The sequence below is a fragment of the Trachypithecus francoisi genome, unplaced genomic scaffold, assembly GCF_009764315.1.
Source record: "Trachypithecus francoisi isolate TF-2019V2 unplaced genomic scaffold, Tfra_2.0 Lachesis_group12, whole genome shotgun sequence".
Lineage (NCBI taxonomy): Eukaryota > Metazoa > Chordata > Mammalia > Primates > Cercopithecidae > Trachypithecus > Trachypithecus francoisi.
Genome location: NW_022681457.1, coordinates 16,400,102 through 16,424,346, shown reverse-complemented (window position 1 = coordinate 16,424,346; position 24,245 = coordinate 16,400,102). Strand labels below are relative to the sequence as shown.

The 24,245-nt window shown below is 44.7% G+C and overlaps 1 long non-coding RNA gene across 1 annotated transcript; it reads right to left on the bottom strand.

The window, feature by feature from the left end:
• Positions 1 to 3,824: 3,824 nt before the first annotated feature.
• On the bottom strand, positions 3,825 to 22,541 carry LOC117093797. The gene is made up of 3 exons (XR_004441241.1): positions 22,428 to 22,541; positions 5,086 to 5,088; positions 3,825 to 3,859 (listed from the first exon to the last, which is right to left on the bottom strand). It is a non-coding gene; the product is annotated as an uncharacterized LOC117093797 (long non-coding RNA).
• Positions 22,542 to 24,245: the final 1,704 nt, after the last annotated feature.

The following is a 24,245-nucleotide window of genomic DNA, read 5'->3' as shown; positions in this document are numbered from 1 at the left end:
TTTCTTGTTGACATTCAGATGGGACCGGAAGCGGTCTGTTTCCATTGACTCCTGCTGCTTCACAGACAAATCGGGGCCCTGGTACCTGCACACACTGTTTCTTTGCAACGAACTTTTGCCGAAGTTTGCAAAAGTTCTTGGCAAAGCCCGTCTTGGGTTTCGATTCTCCCTGGCTTAGGTGAATTCAGATTCTATTCAAGTGACCTGATTCCATGCTTGATGGGGATGGAATTGAAGCTCGACTTTAAAGCTTTAAAGTATGGGTTGTTTGTTACCTATTTAGAGGTTCTGTTGCAGGCAGGTTTGTGGTTTTACTCTTCCTTGAAGTTAAAGTTTTGTCTGTCTTGCTAAAATTTGTGATATGATTTGTCTCTGTGTTCCTACCCAAATCTCACCTTGCATTGTAATAATCCCCATGTGTCAAGTGTGGGACTACATGGAGATAGTTGAATCACCGGGGCTGATTTTTCCCATGCTGTTCTCACGATAGTGAGTGAATTCTCACGAGGTCTGATGGGTTTTTTTTTTTTTTTTTTTTTGAAACGGAGTCTCACTCTCTCACCCAGGCTGGAGTGCAGTGGCGCGATCTCGGCTCACTGCAAGCTCCGCCCCCCCGGGTTCACGCCATTCTCCTGCCTCAGCCTCCAGTGTAGCTGGGACTACAGGCGCCCGCCACCACGCCTGGCTAATTTTTTTTTTTTTTTTTTGTATTTTTAGTAGAGACGGGGTTTCACCGTGTTAGCCACCCATCTCGGCCTCCCAAAGTGCTGGGATTACAGGTGTGAGCCACCGCACCCGGCCCTGATGGTTTTAGAAATGGCAGTCTTTCCCGTGCTCTCACACCTGCCACCTAGTGAAGAAGGTGTCTGCTTCCCCTTCCACCATGATTTTAAGTTTTCTGAGGCCTCCCCAGCCATGCAGAACTGTGAGTCAATTAAACCTCTTTCCTTTACAAATTACCCAGTCTCAGGTATTTCTTTTTTTTTTTTTTTTTTGAGACGGATTCTCACTCTGTCGCCCAGGCTGAAGTGCAGTGGCATGATCTCGGCTCACTGCAAGCTCCGCCTCCTGGGTTCACACCATTCTCCTGCCTCAGCCTCCCAAGTAGCTGAGACTACAGGCGTCCACCACCACGCCAGGCTAATTTTTTGTATTTTTAGTAGACATGGGGTTTCACCATGTTAGCCAGGATGGTCTCGATCTCCTGACCTCGTGATCGGCCCGCCTTGGCCTCCCAAAGTGCTGGGATTACAGGCGTGAGCCACCAGGCCCAGCCGTCTCAGGTATTTCTTCATAGCGGTGTGAGAACGAACTAATATAATTTATGAACTTTTCTCTCAATTGAAATGTGGTGAAAGAGAAAGCAGTTTCTCTTTAACAGGAAGTAAATGTCTGTGGCTTAAGCAAAATTGTGATGTTAAGCTGGCTAGATTTTGAAGGTCAGTTGAAATTACCACATTTAGATTCTTCTTTCATAAAAAGAAAGAATAGAAAAATTCATAGAAGACCTTTATGATGACATGATAAGTCATGAAGATGCAGGACACAATTCCTTCTGGCCAAAAGGCACCTTAGGCGACTAAGGTCTCGTAGGAGTGTCAGAGTTTATTGCTTGTGATGAGAAATGGTCCCATAAGGAGTCCCCAAAGAAGAATATGCACAGAAATTTGCTTAAATTGATGGGCACACACAAGGGGCTGATCTCCCAGTGCTTTAAGTGCCCAGAATTCTTGGGTTTTACCAAGGCACTAAGAGGGAAGAACCAACCCAAAAGTGACTGCTAGGGGAAGCCATTCCCGTAAGCAGTACACATGATTAAAAAATCTTTCCCTTTCAACCTTTGGTCCCTTAAGAGGAGAATACAAATAGCAGGCAATCTGCCATCTAATATGAAGTCTTAAGGAGAGATGTGCCTTTAGAAACTCCAGCTGGACTCATGATCCATGCTATGGCACCATCTCTTGGAAAATGGAGTATCGCCAGGCGCAGTAGCTCAAGCCTGTAATCCCAGCACTTTGGGAGGCCGAGACGGGCGGATCACGAGGTCAGGAGATCGAGACCATCCTGGCTAACACGGTGAAACCCAGTCTCTACTAAAAAATACAAAAAACTAGCCAGGCGAGGTGGCAGACACCTGTAGTCCCAGCTACTCGGGAGGCTGAGGCAGGAGAATGGCGTGAACCTGGGAGGTGGAGCTTGCAGTGAGCTGAGATCCGGCCACTGCACTCCAGCCTGGGTGACAGAGCGAGACTCCGTCTCCAGAAAAAAAAAAAGAAAATGGAGTATCTTTGAAATGCTTAAACTAATGTATTTGCATGCTCAATTAGAAAAAGTTGGCTCTAGGATAAAATAGAATAATTGGGAGAGTTATTTCCAGCAGTATTTGAAGGTGTCTAAAAGAGGCTCTGATAAAGTTATTTCTTTCCAGGAAGAAAAAAGATTGTCAAACAATTTCTGAATTTTAAAATTCAGAAATTTTGAAATTTAAAGCTTCAAATTTAAAGGCTGCTGAATCTTCTTCTCCCTCAGAAGGTTCTCCTTGACCTGCCTTTCCTTCCTCTTTAACCTTCTTTTTCTTCCTCCACCTCTAGCCCCTGCTGTTCTGGCTCTGTTCAGCAAGCAGCCAGTGTCTGGTAGGGGAGAACCTGCCTTAGCTTAATAACCATGATCAAAGGCAGAACTTAAAGGCATAATCAAGGAACTTCCTGACCCCATCAGGACCCTACTGGTTTTGTCAGGGAATTTGAACTCAATATTCGAGCTTATGACCCTGGTTTTCTGATTGATATTGACTAGTTCACATGTTAGTTTCAGAAAGTAAGGCTAAAGATTGGCTAGATAAAGCCCATGGAGAAACCCCCTAGAGGATTTCCAACACTATTCACAAGAAGACTGCAGGAATGCCTGTGAAACTGTCAGGGCTCTGCACGCAGCCATTCCTTTCATCTTGCAAAAGGTAGTCAACTGAAATAAAATACAACAATGTCAGCAAAACCCGATGAGTCAGTAATGTCATGCTTTGAAAGGTTTGAAAAGACTTTTAGACACTAGTCAGGCTTATCTGAGACAAGCTATGTTAATCATCAAAATGATACTCTCCTCAATTCCAACTTTATAAAAGGACTGGATAAAGTATTAGCACTAATAGTAAAGGGATAATGCCCTAGTTGGGGCATTTCTCAAACTCACAATTTGGTTAACCCTGCTGACCAGTTGTCTTGTACTTTAACTAAATAAGAAAAAACAAAACTAAATTATCCACCCAGTGTAGACTGACAAAATATCCCAACAAATTTCCGAACAGATCTAACCCTGCAAATGCAATTACTGCAAAAAACCACTAGCCACTCAAAAAAAAGATTGCCAAAAACTAAAACAGGAGGAACAACAGCAAAGGAGGAAAATAGGAGTGCTCCAAGGAACTTAAAGGGACCTTTTATTTTTCCTTACTGGCACTCTGGAAGAAATAGAAACTATTTTAAATGGAGAACAATCCCAAGCCCTCATTGACACTAGAGCAACTTTATCTGTAATAAATCCACCTTATTACAAGGTCTCATTCTTTGAAGTAAAAGCTTGGTCCAAATAGTGGCTGTCACAAATACTCCTATATCAGCATACAAGTCTCAACCTGTGACTTTCCAACTAGGTCCCTTACAAGGAAATTCATGTTTTCCTTTTGGTTTCATCAGCCCCCATTAATCGGATAGAAAGAGACTCCTGGCAGGGTGCAGTAGCTTACGCCTGTAATCCCAGCACTTTGGGAGGCTGAAGCGGGCAGATCACTTGAGGTCAGGTGTTCGAGACCAGCCTGGCCAACATGATGAAACCCCATCTCTCCTAAAAATACAAAAATTAGCTGGGCGTGGTGGCAGGTGCCTATAATCTCAGCTACTCGGGTGGTTGAGGCAGGAGAATCACTTGGACCTGGGAGGCAGAGGCTGCAGTAAGCTGAGACCATGCCACTGCACTCCAGCCTATGGGAGAGAGTGAGAGAGAGTGAGGAAGGAAGGTCCTTAGATCTATACAATACCCATATTTCTTTTGAAAGGAAAGAGAGAGAGAGAGAGAGAGAAACTCAGATCTATACAATACCCATATTTGTTTCCTTAGATCTATACAATACCCATATTTCTTTCTCCTGGAATGGGAAATATATTTAGAATTAAATGCTATAGATGATAAAACAGAATTAACAGAGCAAATTTTCAAAATCTAATCCAATTGCTACCCACCTTGCCATTGAGGACACTGAATTATTAAGCAATGAAGAATCACAAAACTTACTGAAGGTAGTACCTGATCAATTATAGTCAAAGTCTTCCACTGATATAGGAACTATTTTTTCAGCTACTCCAATAAAAATTCAAATAGAGTCATCAAAATCACTTCCAAATATCAAACAATATTCCTTGAGAACTGAAGTCCTAGAAGAAATAAAACCTATAATGTAGATTATATAGAAAAAGGATTGATCATTTATTGTACAAGACCTTGTAATACACCAATCCTTCTGGTAAGAAAACCAAATGGGGCCAGGTGCAGTGGCTCAGGCAATTCCATCACTTTGGGAGGCTAAGGCAGAAGGATCTCCTGAGCCCAGGAGTTTGAAACCAGCCTGGGCAACATGGCAAAACCCCATCTCAAAAATAAAGAAAAGAAAGAAAGAAAACCAAGTGGTAGAGAAAAAAGGTTTGTACAGGATTTAAGAACAGTAAACAACAACACAGTAATTCCACAGAATGCAGTAGTGCCTAATCCTCATACATTTCTCACAACTATTCCATCAAATGCAGGATTTTTTTTTACAGTCATAGACTTATGCAGTGCATTCTTTAGCATTCTTGTAGATAAAGGCAGTTCATTTCTCTTTGCCTTCACTTGGGAAAACAAACAATATACTTGGACAGTCATGCCCCAAGGATACACTGAAAGCCCGACTTACTTTTCACAAATATTAAAAACAGACCTCTCAGATGTTGACTTCACAGAGAAGTCTGTCATTTTTTTTTTTTTTTTTTTTTTTTGAGACAGAGTCTCACTGTATAGCCCAAGCTGGAGGGCAGTGGTGTGATCTCGGCTCACTACCTCTGCCCCCAGGTTCAAATGATTCTCATGCCTCAGCCTCCCAAGTAGCTGGGATTACAGGCATGGGCCACCATGCCCAGTTAATTTTTGTATTTTGAGTAGAGAAGAAACCCCATCTCTACTAAAGGCCAGTCTGGTCTCAAACTCCTGGCCTCAAGTGATCCACCCACCTCGGCCTCCCAAAGTGCTGGGATTACAGGCATGAGCCACCATGCCCAGAAGAGAAGTCTGTCTTAATATAATACATAGATAATTTATTTCTTTGCTCAGAGAGCAAACAAGCTTCCATAGCAAATGGAATATATCTGTTAGAACAATTTGCCCTAAAGGGTCATAAGGTTTCTGACAGGGTTTGGCTCTGTGGCCCCACCCAAATTTCATCTTGTAGCTCCCATAATTCCCACATGTTGTGGCAGGGACCCAGTGGGAGATAACTGAATCATGAGGATAGGTCTTTCCCATGCTGTTCTTGTGATAGTAAGTCTCATGAGATCTGATGGTTTTAAAAACAAGAGTTTCCCTGCGCCAGCTCTCTCTTTTTGCCTACTGCCATCCATGTAAGACGTGACTTGCTCCTTCTTGCCTCCTGCCATGATTATAAGACTTCTCCAGTTATGTGAAACTCTAAATCCCTTAAACCTCTTTCTTTCGTAAATTGCCCAGTCTCAGGAATGTCCTTATCAGCAGCATGAAGATGACTAATACAATTCCTAAAGAAAAGCTTCAATTTTTATTTTATTTTATTTTATTTATTTATTTTTTATTATGCTAAGTTCTAGGGTACATGTGCACAACGTGCAGGTTTGTTACATATGTATACATGTGCCATGTGGGTGTGCTACACCCATCAACTCGTCATGTAAATAACTTGTCATTTACATTAGGTATATCTCCCCTCCCCCACCCCATGACAGGCCCTGGTGTGTGATGTTCCCCTTCCTGTGTCCTAGTGTTCTCATTGTTCAATTCCCACCTATGAGTGAGAACATGCGGTGTTTGGTTTTTCCTACTTGTGATAGTTTGCTGAGAACGATGGTTTCCAGCTTCATCCATGTCCCTACAAAGGACATGAACTCATCCTTTTTTATGACTGCATAATATTCCACGGTGTATATGTGCCACATTTTCTTAATCCAGTTTATCATTGATGGACATTTGGGTTGGTTCCAAGTCTTTGCTATTGTGAATAGTGCCGCAATAAACATACGTGTGCATGTGTCTTTATAGCAGCATGATTTATAATCCTTTGGGTATATACCCAGTAATGGGATTGCTGGGTCAAATGGTATTTCTAGTTCTAGATCCTTGAGGAATTGCCACACTGTCTTCCACAATGGTTGAACTAGTTTACAGTCCCACCAACAGTGTTTCTCCACATCCTCTCCAGCACCTGTTGTTTCCTGACTTTTAAATGATCGCCATTCTAACTGGTGTGAGATGGTATCTCATTGTGGTTTTGATTTGCATTTCTCTGATGGCCAATGATGATGAGCATTTTTTTTTCATGTGTCTGTTGGCTGCATAAATGTCTTCTTCTGAGAAGTGTCTGTTCATATCCTTGGCCCACTTTTTGATGGGGTTGTTTTTATCTTGTAAATTTGTTTGAGTTCTTTGTAGATTCTGGATATTAGCTCTTTGTCAGATGAGTAGACTGCAAAAATTTTCTCCCATTTTGTAGGTTGCCTGTTCACTCTGATGGTAGTTTCTTTTGCTGTGCAGAGAAAAGCTTCAATTTTGCCAAAAACAAATGAAGTACTGAGGCTACCTAATATCCAAGGAAGGATTTTCTATTATTCCAGATAGATTTAAAGGAATTTTAGCTTTTCTTCCATCAAGAACCAAGAAACTGTTAAGAGGGTTTTGGAGACTGAAAGGATATTGTAGAAATTAGATTCCAAACTTTTCTTCAAAAGCCCGGCCCTTATATGCAGTCTTAAAACAGGATATATCAGACCCTCTAGATTGGACAGAAGAAAATCAGCTAATGTTATAAATGATCAAAAGTGATCTTGTTGGCTGGGTGTGGTGGTTCACACTTGCAATCCCAGCACTTTGAGAGGCTGAGGCAGGCAGATCACTTGAAGTCAGGAGTTTGAGACCAGCCTGGTCAACATGGCAAAACCTCATTTCTACTAAAACTACAAAAAATTAGCCAGGCATGGTGGTACATGCCTGTAATCCTAGCTACTCTGGAGGCTGAGGCAGGAGAATCTCTTGAACCTGGGAGGCAGAGGTTGCAGTGAGCCGAGATCACATGACTGCACTCCAGCCTGGGCAATAGAGTGAGACTCCATCTCAAAAAAAAAAAAAAAGATCTTGTTAATGCCCCAGCCTTGGGCCATCCCTTATAACCTTCCATTTTCCTTATCTGTACATAAAAGTGATGGAAATGTTTTAGGGGTCCTAACTCAAAAAGAGAGATCAAAATAGACCCTTAGAATATTATAGCCAACAATTAGACCCTGTAGCAAGAGGATTACCACCTCGTATGAGAGCCATAACAGCCACTGCTGTGTTAATTAAGACAACTGAAGAAATTGTAATGGAAACACCCCTTACTATCTTTGTCCCTCATTTTGTTGAAGCATTGCTGAATTCATATCATACTCAGCATTACTTGGTTAGCCGACTGGCTTCATATGAGGTCCTGCTTCTGTCAGCCTCTCATATCACCATCTCTAGGTGTAACGATTTAAAACCTGCAATTCTTTTGCCTTCATTTTCAGATGAAATGCCACATGACTGCCTAACCACAACTGATCAATTTCTTTCTCTCAGGTCAGACCTACAAGACACTCTCACTTATAAATGCTGATGTTGTTTAGTTTACAGATAGACCTTACTTGAAGGATGGATCTGGCATCTCCTGAGCACATTACACTATAGTGTCTGAAGAAATGGCTATCTTCTGGAAGCCACCTCGGCTCAACAAGCAGAATTAATAGCATTAATTAGGGCCTGCCAGTTGGCAAAAGAAATATCCACTAATACGTATACAGATAGTAGGCATCCTTTTAGAGTAGCCCATGATTTTGAAATGTTATGGAAACAAAAAGGGATCTTAACCTCTCCGGATCAATCCACTAAAAATGGACATCTTATTTCACAACTATTAGAAGCCGTATTATTACCACAGTCACTGGCCATTAGTAAAATTCCAGGTAATTCCAAGTCAGATACTCCAGAAAGCAGAGGAAATCAGCTAGCTGATGAAGTAACAAGGAGAACTACTCCAAACATGTTCAAACAAGCAAACAAAAAACAACCTATATTAACTTTTTTTTTTTTTTTTTTGAGACGGAGTCTCACTCTGTCACCCAGGCTGGAGCGCAGTGGCCGGATCTCAGCTCACTGCAAGCTCCGCCTCCCGGGTTTATGCCATTCTCCTGCCTCAGCCTCCCGAGTAGCTGGGACTACAGGTGCCCACCACCTCGCCCGGCTAGTTTTTTTTTTTTTGTATTTTTTTTAGTAGAGACGGGCTTTCACCGTGTTAGCCAGGATGGTCTCGATCTCCTGACCTCGTGATCCTCCCGTCTCGGCCTCCCAAAGTGCTGGGATTACAGGCTTGAGCCACCGCACCCGGCCCTATATTAACTTTTAAGGACACACTTGAATTTGACAAAAAACTAGCTCAAGTCGGAACCCCAAAATCAAAACAAAAAGGCTGTGAAACAAAACTGGAAATATACTCCCAAAACTGAGGTATGGTGTGGGCTAAATGACTTGCCCATACTTTCAGCTGAATTATGATTTTTTTTTTTTTAGAAGGAATTTTGCCCGTTGTTGCCCAGGCTAGAGTACAGTGACACGATCTCGGCTCACTGCAACCTCAGCCTCGTGGGTTCAAGCGATTCTCCTGTCTCAGCCTCCTGAGTAGCTGGGACTACAGGCGACCACCACCATGCCCAGCTAATTTTTTGTATTTTTAGTAGAGACGGGGTTTCACCGTGTTAGCCAGGATGGTCTTGATCTCCTGACCTCGTGATCCGCCAGCCTCGGCCTCCCAAAGTGCTGGGATTACAGGTGTGAGCCACCGCGCCCGGCCCTACAATTATTTTTCATGTGTATATGTGATCTAACTCGCTAGAGTCCTGATAGAATGGTTGCTTGGGGAAAACAATATTATTGAAAGCCTTCTCTGACTATAGCTCATAAAGCATATAACTCTTGTCATATTTGCACAAGGTATAGTCAGGGAAAAGCATTACACGGCTCCCAAAGACACTTTCCTGTACCCAAGTCTCCCTTTGAAACATGGCAACTGAATTTTATCCAGCAGCCACTTTCACAGGGCTACAGATACGTCCTGGTAATGATCTGCATATTTTCTCATTGAGAGAGTTATTTCCATGCCAAATAGCAACGGCTTTAGCAGCAAGTAAAATTCTCTTTATTTATTTATTTATTTTTGAGGCGGAGTCTCGCTCTGTCGCCGGGACTGGAGTGCAGTGGCCGGATCTCAGCTCACTGCAAGTTCTGCCTCCCGGGTTTACGCCATTCTCCTGCCTCAGCCTCCTGAGTAGCTGGGACTACAGGCGCCCGCCACCTCGCCCGGCTAGTTTTTGTATTTTTAGTAGAGACGGGGTTTCACCGTGTTAGCCAGGATGGTCTCGATCTCCTGACCTCTTGATCCGCCCGTCTCGGCCTCCCAAAGTGCTGGGATTACAGGCTTGAGCCACCGCGCCCGGCCTAAAATTCTCTTTAAAATGATTATTCCAAGCTGGGAGTTTCCTCTGGGACTTCATAGCAACAGAGACACTCACTTCACCGGACAGATAATTCAATCAGTATGTAGAATTTGGCCTATTCTTCAACATTTCCATTGTGCTTATCACCCCAGCTATCTGCATTAGTGGAACACACAAATGAAATAATAAAAACCCAGTTAACAAAATTAATCAAGGCTTTTAAAATTCTTTGGCTGATATGGTTTTGATATTTGTTCCCTCCAAATCTCATGTTGGAATGTGATCCCCAGTGTTGGAGGTAGGGCCTGCTGGGAGGTGTTTGGGTCATGGGGGCGGATCCCTTGGTGCTTTCCTCATGGTAATGAGTTCACATGAGAGCTGGTGGTTTGTTTGTTTGTTTGTTTGTTTGTTTTTTGAGACAGAGTCTCACTCTGTCACCCAGGCTGGAACCCAACCTCCACCTCCTGGGTTCAAGTGATTCTCATGCCTCAGCCTCCTGAGTAGCTGGGACTACAGGTGTATACCACCATGCCTAGCTTATTTTTGTATTTTTAGTAGAGACAGGGTTTCACCATGTTGGTCAGGCTGGTCTCGAACTCCTGGCCTCAAGCGATCCACCCGCCTCAGCCTCCCAAAGTGCTGGGATTACAGGTGTGAGCCACTACACCCAGCTAGAGCTGGTTGTTTAAATGAACCTGGCACCTCCTCCCTCTCTCTCGCTTCCTCTCTTGCCATGTGGTATATACCTGGTCCCCCTTCACCTTCTGCCATGATTGTAAGCTTCCTGAGGCTTCACCAGAAGTGAATGCTAGGACTGTGCTTCTTGTACAGGCTGTAGAACTGTGAGCCAAATCTCTTTTCTTTATACATTGACCAGTCTCAGGTACTCCTTTATAGCAATGCAGAACATACTAACACATTGGCCAAAAGCTCTTCCATTAGTTTTACTAAACCTAAAATTGACTCCTTTCAGTAAACACCAGTTATCTCCATTTGAAATTATAACAGACAGACTTATGAAAGTCTCTCCTGGAAATTGTACCTCCTTAACAAAAGAAGATATATTCACTTATTAAAATGATCTTATGAAACAATTAACTAAAAATATTTGGTAAAGTATTTCACATTGAGCTCCCAAGAGATGAAAATCTCAAGAACCACAGACTTCAACCTGAAGATTTTATCACTGGAAATATCTTTTAAAGGACTCTCCAACCATGGTGGAATGGATCCTACCAAGTACTCCTTTCTAATCCTTGTGCAGCTAAATTAAAAGGCATAGTCTCCTGGAATCTCTTTATCTCTTATCTAAGGAGGGCAAAACCTCCTGAATGGACTGTTACACCAGAAGGTGATCTTCAGTTTAAGCCAATGCCTGGACAAAAAGACGACAACATCAGAGATGGTCAGGTTTCCCAAGACATGAGACCAGTCCTGTACCTAAATGAATGCTTATACTTACATTATAGTAGTTGTGATTATTGTTGTCTTAGGAAGATGGATAATTGTTACCATCCTATGTAAAGTAGGACATTTGCCTTGTTTACTTTAACTAACTTCCTTAAATTAGCTAATTTTTCCTTATAGTTGTCCCTCTGTCCCAGTGCAAAGGATGGCATGATAACACTTTGGTTAAGTTATCCCTAAGTATTACACTGGAGAAAACCTATCAGATTGCTGGATTTGTTATATGATTCCTAGCTTCATTCATGACCAACATAGGCCATTAGTAACACCTGTCACTGACTTCTCAGATGTCCCTAAAGTTAAAGTCACCACTTATTTAGACTGACATCTTGCTGGATTAACTTTCCAGGTCTTACTAGTGTATAACCCAAATACTGCTGCCCTTTGTTTTCATTTGTCCCTTGTTTTTAACGGTAGAAATCTGTTCTGTATCACGAGACCTCCTCAATCCATGTGCTACTAAGTAAACAAATACACTCTAGATGACATGAACAAAGTTAAAGTCCTTACTATGCCAACAATGCCTATATATAGGTTATTATATAAACAAATTCTGAAAAGCTTGCAAAGAAAGGAACCCATGGTTCAATTTGGTGTTGTCAGCATTCCCCATGAATGAATCTATTAGTGAGCACACCCTCGGGGGTACCACCTGTGCTCTCCCAGGATGTGCGTGTGTGTGTGACATGTGGTCTGAATCACCTACATGAAGATGGACACACCAACGCCTCAACAGATTACAAATAAAAGGTTTACGTTTGTTGGAACATTTTCTAACCCACTTATCCCTATACAAACATACAGAAGGACCCCCTTTTTCTCTTCATTACAGAGCTAAAAGGTTGATGTTAATAAGTTATGATGATAATATAGCTGAAAACATCCTGAGAATACCAATCCCAAGTGCTAGAGTTTATGTCAACAGAGATATTATTCAAAACCTATTCACCACTATTGGTCAGATAGCTTAAGATACTGCAAAAAGTTTTGTAGCTCAACAAAAATCCATAAATTATTTAGCCCAGGTAGTACTGCTGTCCCCCATAGCTGAGCTCATGGGGCGTGTGGTGGAGTGAATATTCAAGACTGGAAAGGTAGGGTAGACCACACCTGGAGGGTCTTCAATGCCAGGATAAGGAGGTGGAGCCTTATTCTGTAGGCAGTGGGGCCATTGAAGGTTTCCCAGCAGCTGTGTCATGTACAAGTTGGAACAGAATAGAGAGAAACAGTGCTGGGTGATGGGAGGATCTGGGTACTAAAGTTGAAAAGCTCTACATGCCAAGGACAGGCTTTTCTACAAAAAGAGAGGGCCCCATACTCACCTTCTTCTCTAAAACCTCTCCATGTGATCAGTCACTTCCCTGGGGAGTGAGATAGAAACTTACTCCTCCACAGAAACGAGATACAGGACATTCATTAACACTCAAAAAGACTCATAATTCTTACCTTGCAGGATTATCTGAATATTAAATGAGATAAAGTATGCAAAGCACCTACCCTGTAAGCAGCCTTTAATGAAAGGTAGTTAGCAATAACTAGCATTGATTGAGCACTTAATCCTATGCCAGTCACTGTGCTGGGCACTTTGCACACATTACTTTGTTTAATCCTCACTGCAACCTTATGAGGTTACATAATATCTAAGTTTAGAGGTGGAATCTGGCTCAGACTTGCTCAAGGGCCATATGAGTAACAAGTGAGGAACTAGGATATTTCTGTCCCCTGAACCAGAGTTCTCAACTGCTAAGCTGTTTTTCAGGGTATAGCTGAGTTTTAGGGATATGAATGGAACCGTGGTGAGTTAGCAGGCTGGGTTGGCGAGGGAGAGTCAGTAGGCCGCAGTTTATATAGCAAGGCATCAGCCAGGCACGGTCGCTCACCTCTGTAATCCTAGCATTTTGGGGAGGCTGAGGTGAGAGGATCACTTGAGCCCAGGATGTTGAAGCTACAGTGAGCCGAGATGGCGCCACTGCATTCTAGCCTGGGTGACAGAGAAAGACCCTGTCTCGAAAAAAAAAAAAATAGCAGGACATCCTCCAAGCTTTAGGTGCCTGTCATTGTTTTGTTCTCACTTGCCTCTTACTATATTCTGAATTCCTGAGGTCAGAGCCTACTCTAATTCATCTGTGTAGCCCCAGCCCCTGACCTGCTGTAGTCCCTCGGCGAATGCGGGTTGAATGAATTAATTGAATGTCCTGGGTGCCTTCAAGACCAACAACCCTATCCCATTCATCTCTGCCTCCCTAGTGCCCAGAACAGGGCCTGGCGTCTAGAGGGTCCTCGTGTTTATGAACTGAATAGCCCCTCTGTGGACCCCAGGCTCCTCATAAATCCAAAAGTTCCTGATAAACCCCAAATTTTCTCTGAGAAGCCTTTAGGCCTCAACTTCCTCCCTGTTGTTACTTCATTAGAAAATTATCTCCCACTTATCTCGTCTTCACAGACAACTCAACCTTCCTAATTCACCATGTGCTTCTTGTTCTTCTTGTTCTGTTTCAAAGATTGACTTAATCTCCTTTTAACATGTTGTGCCCTGGCAGCTCTCCAAAGGAGGCTCCAACCACAGGAGTCAGCCTTTCACAGACATTACTTCTAGTTCTAATAATGACCAGAAGGAAAGTATTAACTCCACCTTCCAGAGGAGGAAATGGAAAGGAAGAGCAAGCAATTTGCCTAGCAAGTGGGAGAACTACAGTTAGAAGAAGTCCTGTTTATTCTAAAACCTGGATGCTTTTTCATTCCTCACCACCTCTAGAAAGGTAAAAAATTATTTTCAATTCAACTAGCAAATAGTTAATAATAAGGCGTTTCTATGGACCTAGCATTAAGGGAAAAGCATGTAATAGCTTCACCCATTCTGGTGTGTGTGCGTGTGTGTTTGCTACTATACATCAGGCTCTCACTCTGACAGAGGCTGGACTCATCACAATGACCCAGTGGCTGCCTTCCAATAATTCAGAGTCTAGTGGCGATATTTTGTTTATTTATTTATTTATTTATTTTTTTGAGACGGAGTCTTGCTCTGTCACCCGGGCTGGAGTACAGTGGCCGGATCTCAGCTCACTGCAAGCTCCGCCTCCCGGGTTTACGCCATTCTCCTGCCTCAGCCTCCGGAGTAGCTGGGACTACAGGCGCCCGCCACCTCGCCCGGCTAGTTTTTTGTATTTTCAGTAGAGACGGGGTTTCACCGTGTTAGCCAGGATGGTCTCGATCTCCTGACCTCGTGATCCACCCGTCTCAGCCTCCCAAAGTGCTGGGATTACAGGCTTGAGCCACCGCGCCCAGCTTATTTTGTTTATTTTTATTTATTTATTTATTTATTTATTTATTTATTTATTTATTTATTTTGAGACGGAGTCTCGCTCTGTTGCCCGGGCTAGAGTGCAGTGGCCGGATCTCCGCTCACTGCAAGCTCCGCCTCCCGGGTTTACGCCATTCTCCTGCCTCAGCCTCCGGAGTAGCTGGGACTACAGGCGCCCGCCACCTCGCCAGGCTAGTTTTTTTGTATTTTTAGTAGAGACGGGGTTTCACCGTGTTAGCCAGGATGGTCTCGATCTCATGACCTCGTGATCTGCCCGTCTCGGCCTCCCAAAGTGCTGGGATTACAGGCTTGAGCCACCGCGCCCGGCTGTTTATTTTTAAATTAACAGATCAGGCCGGGCGCGGTGGCTCAAGCCTGTAATCCCAGCACTTTGGGAGGCCGAGACGGGCGGATCACGAGGTCAGGAGATTGAGACCATCCTGGCTAAGAGTGAAACCCCGTCTCTACTAAAAAATACAAAAAAACGAGCCGGGCGAGGTGGCGGGCGCCTGTAGTCCCAGCTACTCGGGAGACTGAGGCAGGAGAATGGCGTAAACCCGGGAGGCGGAGCTTGCAGTGAGCTGAGATCCGGCCACTGCACTCCAGCCCGGGCGACAGAGCGAGACTCCGTCTCAAAAAAAAAAAAACAAAACAAAAATAAAATAAAATAAATAAATAAATAAATAAATAAATTAACAGATCATAGAATATGTTAGTCAAGGTCCAGTTGTTTTAACAGAGAGTATAGAGAAATGTAAGCTAGGTTTAAATTGCTGACTCGGTAGCAGAAAAGTCAAGAATTAAACACTTAAATATCACGGAGGTGGCAAGTACAAGAAACTGCCTCCATTCCTGGGTTTGGGGAATGAAGGGAAGAGGTTGGAATTATTAAAAGTAAGTGCTAAAGGAGGTTCTTGTGGGTCTGGAACCCAACCCCTGCTGAAGGCGTCCTGGTTGGTTGGTCCTGGTGCCTTTGAGGCTGATGGTGATGAGGATGGTTCTGCAAGGACTGGGAAAACTGCAAACTGGATCCAGTTGCTGTTACAGAAAGGCAATGCTACTGCAATGGCAGTGTTGCTGGGTGATGCACCCAGGAAGAGGAAACTAGACATCCCTCCTCCCCTGTCTAGCAGGTAGCTGAGTAGTGCTTCTCTCTCTCTCTCTCTCGCTCGCTCGCTTTCTCTCTCTCTCTCACCTTAAGCACATGCACAGATCCTAACATGGGGCCAGTGGGCAAAGCAGGAAAATATGGTTTGCACAATCCCAGCCTGTCTTAGTCTCTTTGGGCTACTAAAACAAAATACCACAGAATGGGTGTCTCAAATAACATTTATTTTTCACAGTTATGGAGGCTAAGAAGTCCAAGATCAAGGTGCCAGCTGATCTAGTGTCTGATGAGGACACTCTTCTTTACAGACAGCTGTCTTCTTGTTGTATCCTTATGCAGTGGACTGCAGAACACGAGGATGCAAGCTCTCTCTTGTCTCTTATAAAGGCACTAATCCCACTCATGAGGGTTTCACCCTCATGACCTAATTACCTCCCCACCCCCTAATTCCATCCCACTGAGGATTAGGCTTCAACATATGGATTTGGGGAGGGACACAAACATTCAGTTCATAGCACAACCCCAGCATCCAAAGCTAAGTGTAGAAGGGTGGGGTTGGAGCAAAGAGACAATAGCCTAGTAACTGGCACACATGGTAAAGGCAAGGCTCTGGACTGGAAATTAGCATTCCCATGTTTGTATCCTGCCTCTTCCACTAACATGCCATGTGGCTTGAAGTAAGTCACTTGACTTCAACAACCTCAATTTCTTCTGCTGCAAAATGACGGGGGTGGGGGATGAGGGTGGTCCTGAACTCCTGCTTCTCACATTGTACTTTGCAGGCCAGCAGCACTGGAATGACTTGGGGACTTGTTCGAAATGCAGAGTCTCAGCCCCCACCCAGACGTCCTGCATCAGAATCCACATCTTAGCAAGATGCACAGGTGCAGTTGCATTTGAGAAGCTCTACTTCAAGAGCCCCTGCTAGCCAGGCCCATGCTAGGTAGACATAAAAATGTGATTGAAAGGGATGGAGTTAACAGACAGGCTTGACCTGAATCCTCATTCTGCCATGGAAGCCTGGGTCAGTTGCTTAGTGTCTCTCAACTTTAATTTCCTCACCTGAAAAAAAAAAGGGAGATGCGGGGAATTCCACAAAACTCACGGGATTGTGGTAAGGATGAAATGAAGGGCAGACACTCCCAGCACCAGCAGGGACTCAGGATCATTCTGTAGACTCTATTGTAGAATCAGTGTGGGTCAGGACATCAGGGCAGGCCTCCTGAGAGCAAAACGGAAGCTGGGTCTCAAAGAATTCACAGGATGTAAAAAGACAAACCAAAGAGACTGGAAACTGAAGGGACGTTTGCAAAACGTGGGACTGAGAGAGCTGTAACCCAAACAGAGCTGACTCTTGAGACTCTTCACGGAACTGAGAGGATCAGTGCCAAGGCGTCTTGCTTGAAAACTGCATTTCATGGCCGGGCGCGGTGGCTCACGCCTATAATCCCAGCACTTTGGGAGGCCGAGACGGGCGGATCACGAGGTCAGGAGATCGAGACCATCCTGGCTTACATGGTGAAACCCCGTGTCTACTAAAAAATACAAAAAAACTAGCCGGGCGCGGTGGCGGGCGCCTGTAGTCCCAGCTACTGGGGAGGCTGAGGCAGGAGAATGGCGTAAACCCGGGAGGCGGAGCTTGCAGTGAGCTGAGATCCGGCCACTGCACTCCAGCCTGGGCGACAGAGTGAGACTCCGTCTCAAAAAAAAAAAAAAAAAAAAAAAAAAAAACTGCATTTCTGTCTGCTAGACTTGCTGCCTAGACAGGTTTGGGAGCTTCTGCGTGTAGGTGATGAGTGAGGTCACACCAGGAGTGGGGGATGGCAAGTTTTTGGAGAGCAATGGGCAAGGAGGGGACCCTGAGCCACACCAAGGCTGGTGCTGGGGTAGGGGCAGAGCCAGGCATGGGGCCAAGGGGTCAGACTGATGGAAGGAGGCTGCTGTTCACAGAGCCATGGGAGGACAGGGTTTCAGGATGAGAGAGGGGACTGAGAGGGCAGGTGGGAGGACTGACAAGAGCCCACTGGATCTAGCAATTCTTTTTTTTTTTTTTTTTTTTTTGAGACGGAGTCTCGCTCTATCACCCAGGCTGGAGTGCAGTGATGCAATCTCGGCTTGCTGCAGGCTCTGCCTCCCAAGTTCATGCCATTCTCCTGCCTCAGCCTCCCGAGTAGCTGGGACCACAGGCACCCGCCACCATGGCCGGGCTAATTTTTTGTATTTTTAACAGAGATGAGGTTTCACTATGTTAGCCAGGATGGTCTCATCTCCCAACCTCGTGATCCGCCCGCCTCGGCCTCCCAAAGTGCTGGGATTACAGGCTAGAGCCACCGTGCCTGTCCTGGGTCTAGCAATTCTAAAGCCATTGGTGGCCTAGAAGCCAATGATTAGCAGAGAGTCACAGCAACTGAAGCAAGGCTGCTGTGGGCAAGAAGCAAGGAAGTGGGAGCAGCCAGTATGGCCACCCCTCAGCCGAGGAACTTGTCTTTTTTATATATTTGTTTGTTTTAGATGGAGTCCCGCTCTGTTGCCCAGGCTGGTCACAGTGTGGTGGGATCTTGGCTCACTGCAATCTCTGCCTCCCAGGTTCAAGCAATTCTCCCGCCTCAGCCTCCCTAGTAACTAGGACTACAGACATGTGCCACCACGCCCAGCTAATTTTTGTATTTTTTTTTTTTTTTTTTTTTGAGACGGAGTCTTGCTCTGCCGCCCAGGCTGGAGTGCAGTGGCCGGCTCTCAGCTCACTGCAAGCTCCGCCTCCCGGGTTCACGCCATTCTCCTGTCTCAGCCTCCCGAGTAGCTGGGACTACAGGCGCCCGCCTCGTCGCCCGGCTAGTTTTTTGTATTTTTTGTATTTTTAGTAGAGACAGGGTTTCACCATGTTGGCCAGGCTGGTCTCGAACTCCTGACCTCAAGTGACCCTCCTGCCTTGGCCTCCCAAAGTGCTGTGATTACAGGCATGAGCCATTGTGCCTGGCCAAGAACTTGTCTTTAAGAGAAGGTATGAGATGCTGGCTGGACAAGGAGCTGATAGGATCCTTGGGGCACTGGGAGAAGACTGACTTAGCTGAGGTGTTTGCCTTTAGCAGAGTCTTCCCAGAGGACATCCGGCGTTATCACATGTTCAGCCAATTTACCAAATGAATACCTAAGATCAAATTAAGGTGTATTTCCACATTATGATTTCTCAACCCCGTCGTCTTCACAAACTAGTTGAGCAATATTACTGTGCTGGTGAGGAAAGGTAGGACCTGACTTAGGCGAAGGTATGATTTTGCAACAATGGGTGGGATGGGGAGGGAGGGAGGCAGGATCAGGAGAGGGTTTCCTTGTTGCAAGAGCACACTTGAAGACAGGACAGAGAGATAACTGGTGTGAGTGGAGTCTGTTGGGGGAGGGGATGTAAGAGCACATGTGAGGAGAGGCGGGGCCTCAATTAGGTTAGCCTGTGACTGCCAGCAGAAGGAATTTGTCCTTGGAAGAGAGCACTGAAGCTGGTTGGGCAAAAGGCTGATAGGATTATTGCTGCATGTAACGAAGATTAAGTTAGCTGGGGTGTCTGCCTTTAATTTGGCTGGGGAGTCTGCCCAGAGGATCTTGGGTTGACGTTAAGTTTCAAGCCCACTTACGTGAGAATTATACTATGATTGTTCAACCCTACCATCTTCATAACTAGCTGAGCAACATTACTGTGCTGGTGAAGAAAGCCAGGACTTGATTTGGGCAAAGGTATTAACTCAGCCTGTTTCACAAATATAAATGTGCTGCTATTCACAATAGCAAAGACGTGGAATCAACCTAAATGCCCATCAATGATAGACTGGATAAGGAAAATGTGGTCCATATACACCATGGAATACTATGTAGCCATATAAAAGAACACGATCATGTCCTTTGCAGGGACATGGATGGAGCTGGAGACCACTATTCTTACCAAAGTAACACAGAAACAGAAAACCAAATACCACGTGTTTTCACTTTCAAGTGGGAGCTAAATAATCTAAATAGTGAGAACACATGGACACATAGAGGGGAACAACACACACTGGGGCCTGTTGGAGGGTGAGAGGAGGAAGAGGATCAGGAAAAACGACTACTGAGTACTAAGCTTGATATCTGGGTGATGAAATAACCTGTACAACAAATCCTATGACACAAGTTTACCTATGTAACAAACCTGCACCTGTACCCCTGAACTTAAAAGTTAAAAAAAAAAAAAAGCTGGTTTATTTGGGGGATGAAACTGTCCTAAAATTAGATATGGTGATGGTTGCACAACTCTGTAAATATACTAAAGAAGTATTGAATTGTACACTTTGAACAGGTGAATTTTATGATATATAAATTCTATCTCAATACAGGTTCTAAAAACAGCCTGTACAATGTGACACACTAAGCCAAGGGAAACAATTGGTTTTCTACCTACAATGAAAGAATGCTTTATTCCTAGAGGCTCCGACTCTTTCAAGCTGCTACACACATTCTCACTAATGCCAACATCTGCCTCTACTAGCCCTGCTAGTCCACACTCTGGGACCAGTGCTAGGCTGAGTTTTCATTACTATGGAACAGAGTCCTAGTTATAGGATACCTGACTTACTCACCATTGCATCCCTAGCACCTAGGAGACCACCTAACACATGAACGAAAATATGACACAGCTGGAAAAAACATAAAGACTTACATTTAATGTCACTAACTCTAAGGACAAGAAAAGGAATGCTGAAAGAGGTTAAGCAAACGGAGCACACTTAGCTAGTAAGTGGTAGTTAGTTCAGTCCAAAATGTATTTACTGAGCATCTGGGTAGAAAGTACTATTCTAGCACTGTGAGAAATACAAAGGTAGGCCGGGCGCAGTGCCTCACACCTATAATCCCACACTTTGGGAGGCTGAAGTGGGCGGATCACCTGAGGTCAGGAGTTCGAGACCAGCCTGGCCAACATGATGAAGCCCCATCTCTACTGAAAATACAAAAATTAGGCGGGCATCGTGGCGGGCACCTGTAATCCCAGCTACTCCGGAGGCTGAAGCAGGAGAATCGCTTGAACCCAGAGGGCAGAGGTTGCAGTGAACCGAGATTGCGCCACTGCACTCCAGCCTAGGTGACAGAGTAAGACCCTGTCTCAAAAAGAAAGAAAGAAATACAAAGGTTATTAAGGTGAAGTCCCTACTCTCAACAAATAGGGGACATAAAACATGTTACCCACGCAGGGGAGAGGAGAGAGACAGACACTGAAGTCTCCGAGCAAGGGGCCTTCTGCGCCTTAGTCTCATTTAGTATTCACAGACACCACAGGAAAAGGACTTTATTATCCCCAACTTACAGACGAGGAATTTAACCTCAGGGACATGATACCCTAATAAAAGGAAGACTCAGAACTCGAACCCTGGTCTATCTGGTAGCAAAACCTAAGCTCTTTTCATAACACCATTATAATTTTAAAAATAAAGGCAAAATGTGTTCAAAGGAATAAGTTGCTCACATCTCTTTGGGGATGGCAGGAAAAGTTTCACGAGAGAAGTAGTATTGGGTCACTGAAAATATTTGACAGCAAGCCAATTTGAGGGCAGGTGTGTGGAGATAGGTGGCCATTTTTGGATGGAGAAAATGCAGGAGGAACTGTGTCTATAAATAAAAGCCCACAATTCAGTTCAACTGGAACCAGAGCCCACATAGGGGGGACTAGGTGGGACAAGGTGGGAGCAGGTGGAACAAGCAAGGTGGGACAATAGTGGGGACAAAGTGGGAGCAGGAATTTGGGGCTATATCATATACAAGCCCCTGAAAGCCAAGAAGAGAAACTTGGACTTACTTTGAAGACAGTATTTCAGCAGGGGGATGATGCATGGTAATGCATAATCGGAACTAGGTTTTAGGGAGATCAGCCTATCAGCATATGTAGGCTGGCTTACCAAAGGGAGAGGAATTTGAGGCCAGGAATCTATTAAGAGGTTGCTGATGTAGTCCAGGACCAGAGATAGATGATGTGCAGTGGGACCGGAAAGGTGACAATGATGTACATTGCTATAATGTACATGTGTCTAGATGCAACTCATCTATGTTACAATTTTATAATTGCTGAGTACATATGCTTAGTAGTAAAAACAGAGATACGTATTGAGTACTTGCTTGTACTGGGCACTTTGCTAAGTGCTTTATAAGCACTAATTTATTTTCTACTAATAGCAGCCTTATTAAGTGGATGCTATTATTATACCTATTGTACAGATGAGGAAATTGAGGCTTAGAAAGAGTAGAAATACACACAAGGTCATATAATTAGTAATTGCAGAGACAGAGCTCAACCCAGATTTGTTTGACTCCAACGTCCATCATACTCATCACGCTACCTACTCAGCCTTCTCCAAATTAACAATATTTATATGGAAATTTCAGAGCATTCTGAGATAATGGAAATAGCATGAGCTCCAGAGTGCCACAGACCTGAGTGTGGGATCCTGGCTCAGTTACTCACAAGCCAAGTGATACTGGGTATGTTTGTTACCTGGCCTCCCTGAGCTGATTGATTTTCTTTCTGTAAAATGGAGAGAGCAGACCTACTTCCCAGTGAGAGACAGGACTAGCTGGATATCCTAGGCCGACTAAGAATCCCTAAGCCTAGCTGGGAAGGTGACTGCATCCACTTTTAAACAGGGAGCTTGCAACTTAGCTCACACCCAACCAATCAGATAGTAAGGAGAGCTCACTAAAATGCTAATTAGGCAAAAACAGGAGGTAAAGAAATAGCCAATCATCTATTGCCTGAGAGCACAGCAAGAGGGACAATGATCGGGGTAAAAACCCAGGCATTCGAGCCAGCAACAGATACCCTCTTTGGGTCCCCTCCCTTTGTATGGGGGCTCTGTTTTCACTCTATTAAATCTTGCAACTGCACTCTTCTGGTCCATGTTTGTTACAGCTCAAGCTGAGCTTTCACTCACTGTCCACCACTGCTGTTTGCTGCCATCGCAGGCCCACCGCTGACTGCCATCCCTCCGGATCCGGCAGGGTGTCCCCTGTGCTCCTGATCCAGTGAGGCGCCCATTGCCGCTCCCAGTCAGGCTAAAGGCTTGCCATTGTTCCTGCATGGCTAAGTGCCCGGGTTCATCCTAATCGAGGTGAACACTAGTCACTGGGTTCCACGGTTCTCTTCCGTGACCCATGGCTTCTAATAGAGCTATGACACTCACTGCATGGCCCAAGATTCCATTCCTTGGAATCCGTGAGGCCAAGAACCCCAGGTCAGAGAACACGAGGCTTGCCACCATCTTGAAAGCGGCCCACCACCATTTTGGAAGTGGCCCACCACCATCTTGGGAGTTCTGGGAGTAAGGACCCCCCCAGTAACACCACAGCGAGCTGTTGTGAAGACTTAAAGGAAGAACATATGGAACATTCCTAGGTGGTGTGGCACGTGGTAACTAACGTGCAATAAGTGGCAGTTGCTGATTAATAATAAAAAGACATCCAGACCAGGCTGACAGGAGGACAGGAGATCAAATCACTCCATCCGTTATGTACCTCGGCATAATTCTTCATAAAAACACACATGGTCTCCCTGCCGATCATGTCCAGTGGATTTCTCAAACCCCAACACCTTCTACAAAACAACAACTCCTTTTCTTCCTAGGCATGGTTAGATACTTTTGACTTTGGATACCTGGTTTTGCCCCTGTCCAGAACTGGCAAATTGACTTTACTCACATGCCCAGAGTCAGAAAACTAAAATACCTCTTGGTCTGGGTAGATGCTTTCACTGGATGAGTAGAGGCCTTTCCCACAGGGTCTGAGAAGGCCACCAGGGTCATTCCTTCCCTTCTGTCAGACATAATTCCTCAGTTTGGCCTTCCCACCTCTATACAGTCTGATAACAGGCTGGCCTTTACTAGTCAAATCATCCAAGCAGTTTCTCAGGCTCTTGGTATTCAGTGGAACCTTCTTGTACCTTACCGTCCTCAATCTTCAAGAAAGGTAGAACAGCTCACCAATCTCAGCCTCCAACTTAAAAAAGGACTGGACGGTACTTTTACCTCTTGCCCTTCTCAGAATTAGAGCCTGTCCTCAAGATGCTACAGGGTACAGTCCATTTGAACTTTTATATGAACGCACTTTCTTGCTCGGCCCCTACCTCATCCCAGACACCAGCCCTCTAGGCCACTATCTTCCAGTCCTCCAGCAGGCTAGACAGGAAATTCGCCAGGCTGCTAATCTTCTCTTGCCTACTCCAGATTCTCAGCCATACGAAGACACCCTAGCTGGACGATCAGTTCTTGTTAAGAATCTGACCCCTCAAACTCTACAACCTCGATGGATCAGACCCTACTTAGTCATCTATAGTACCCCAACTGCCGTCCGCCTGCAGGATCCTCCCCACTGGGTTCACCGTTCCAAAATAAAGCTGTGTCCGTCGGACAGCCAGTCTAATTTCTCCTCTTCCTCCTGGAAGTCGCAAGTACTCTCCCCTACTTCCCTTAAACTCACTCACATTTCTGAAGAACAGTAATAACCCTTATGAGTCTAATACATCCTTTCATTCTATTAGGTCTGTTCATCCTTACCCTACTTTTTGCAACAGGGCTTTATGCAGTCA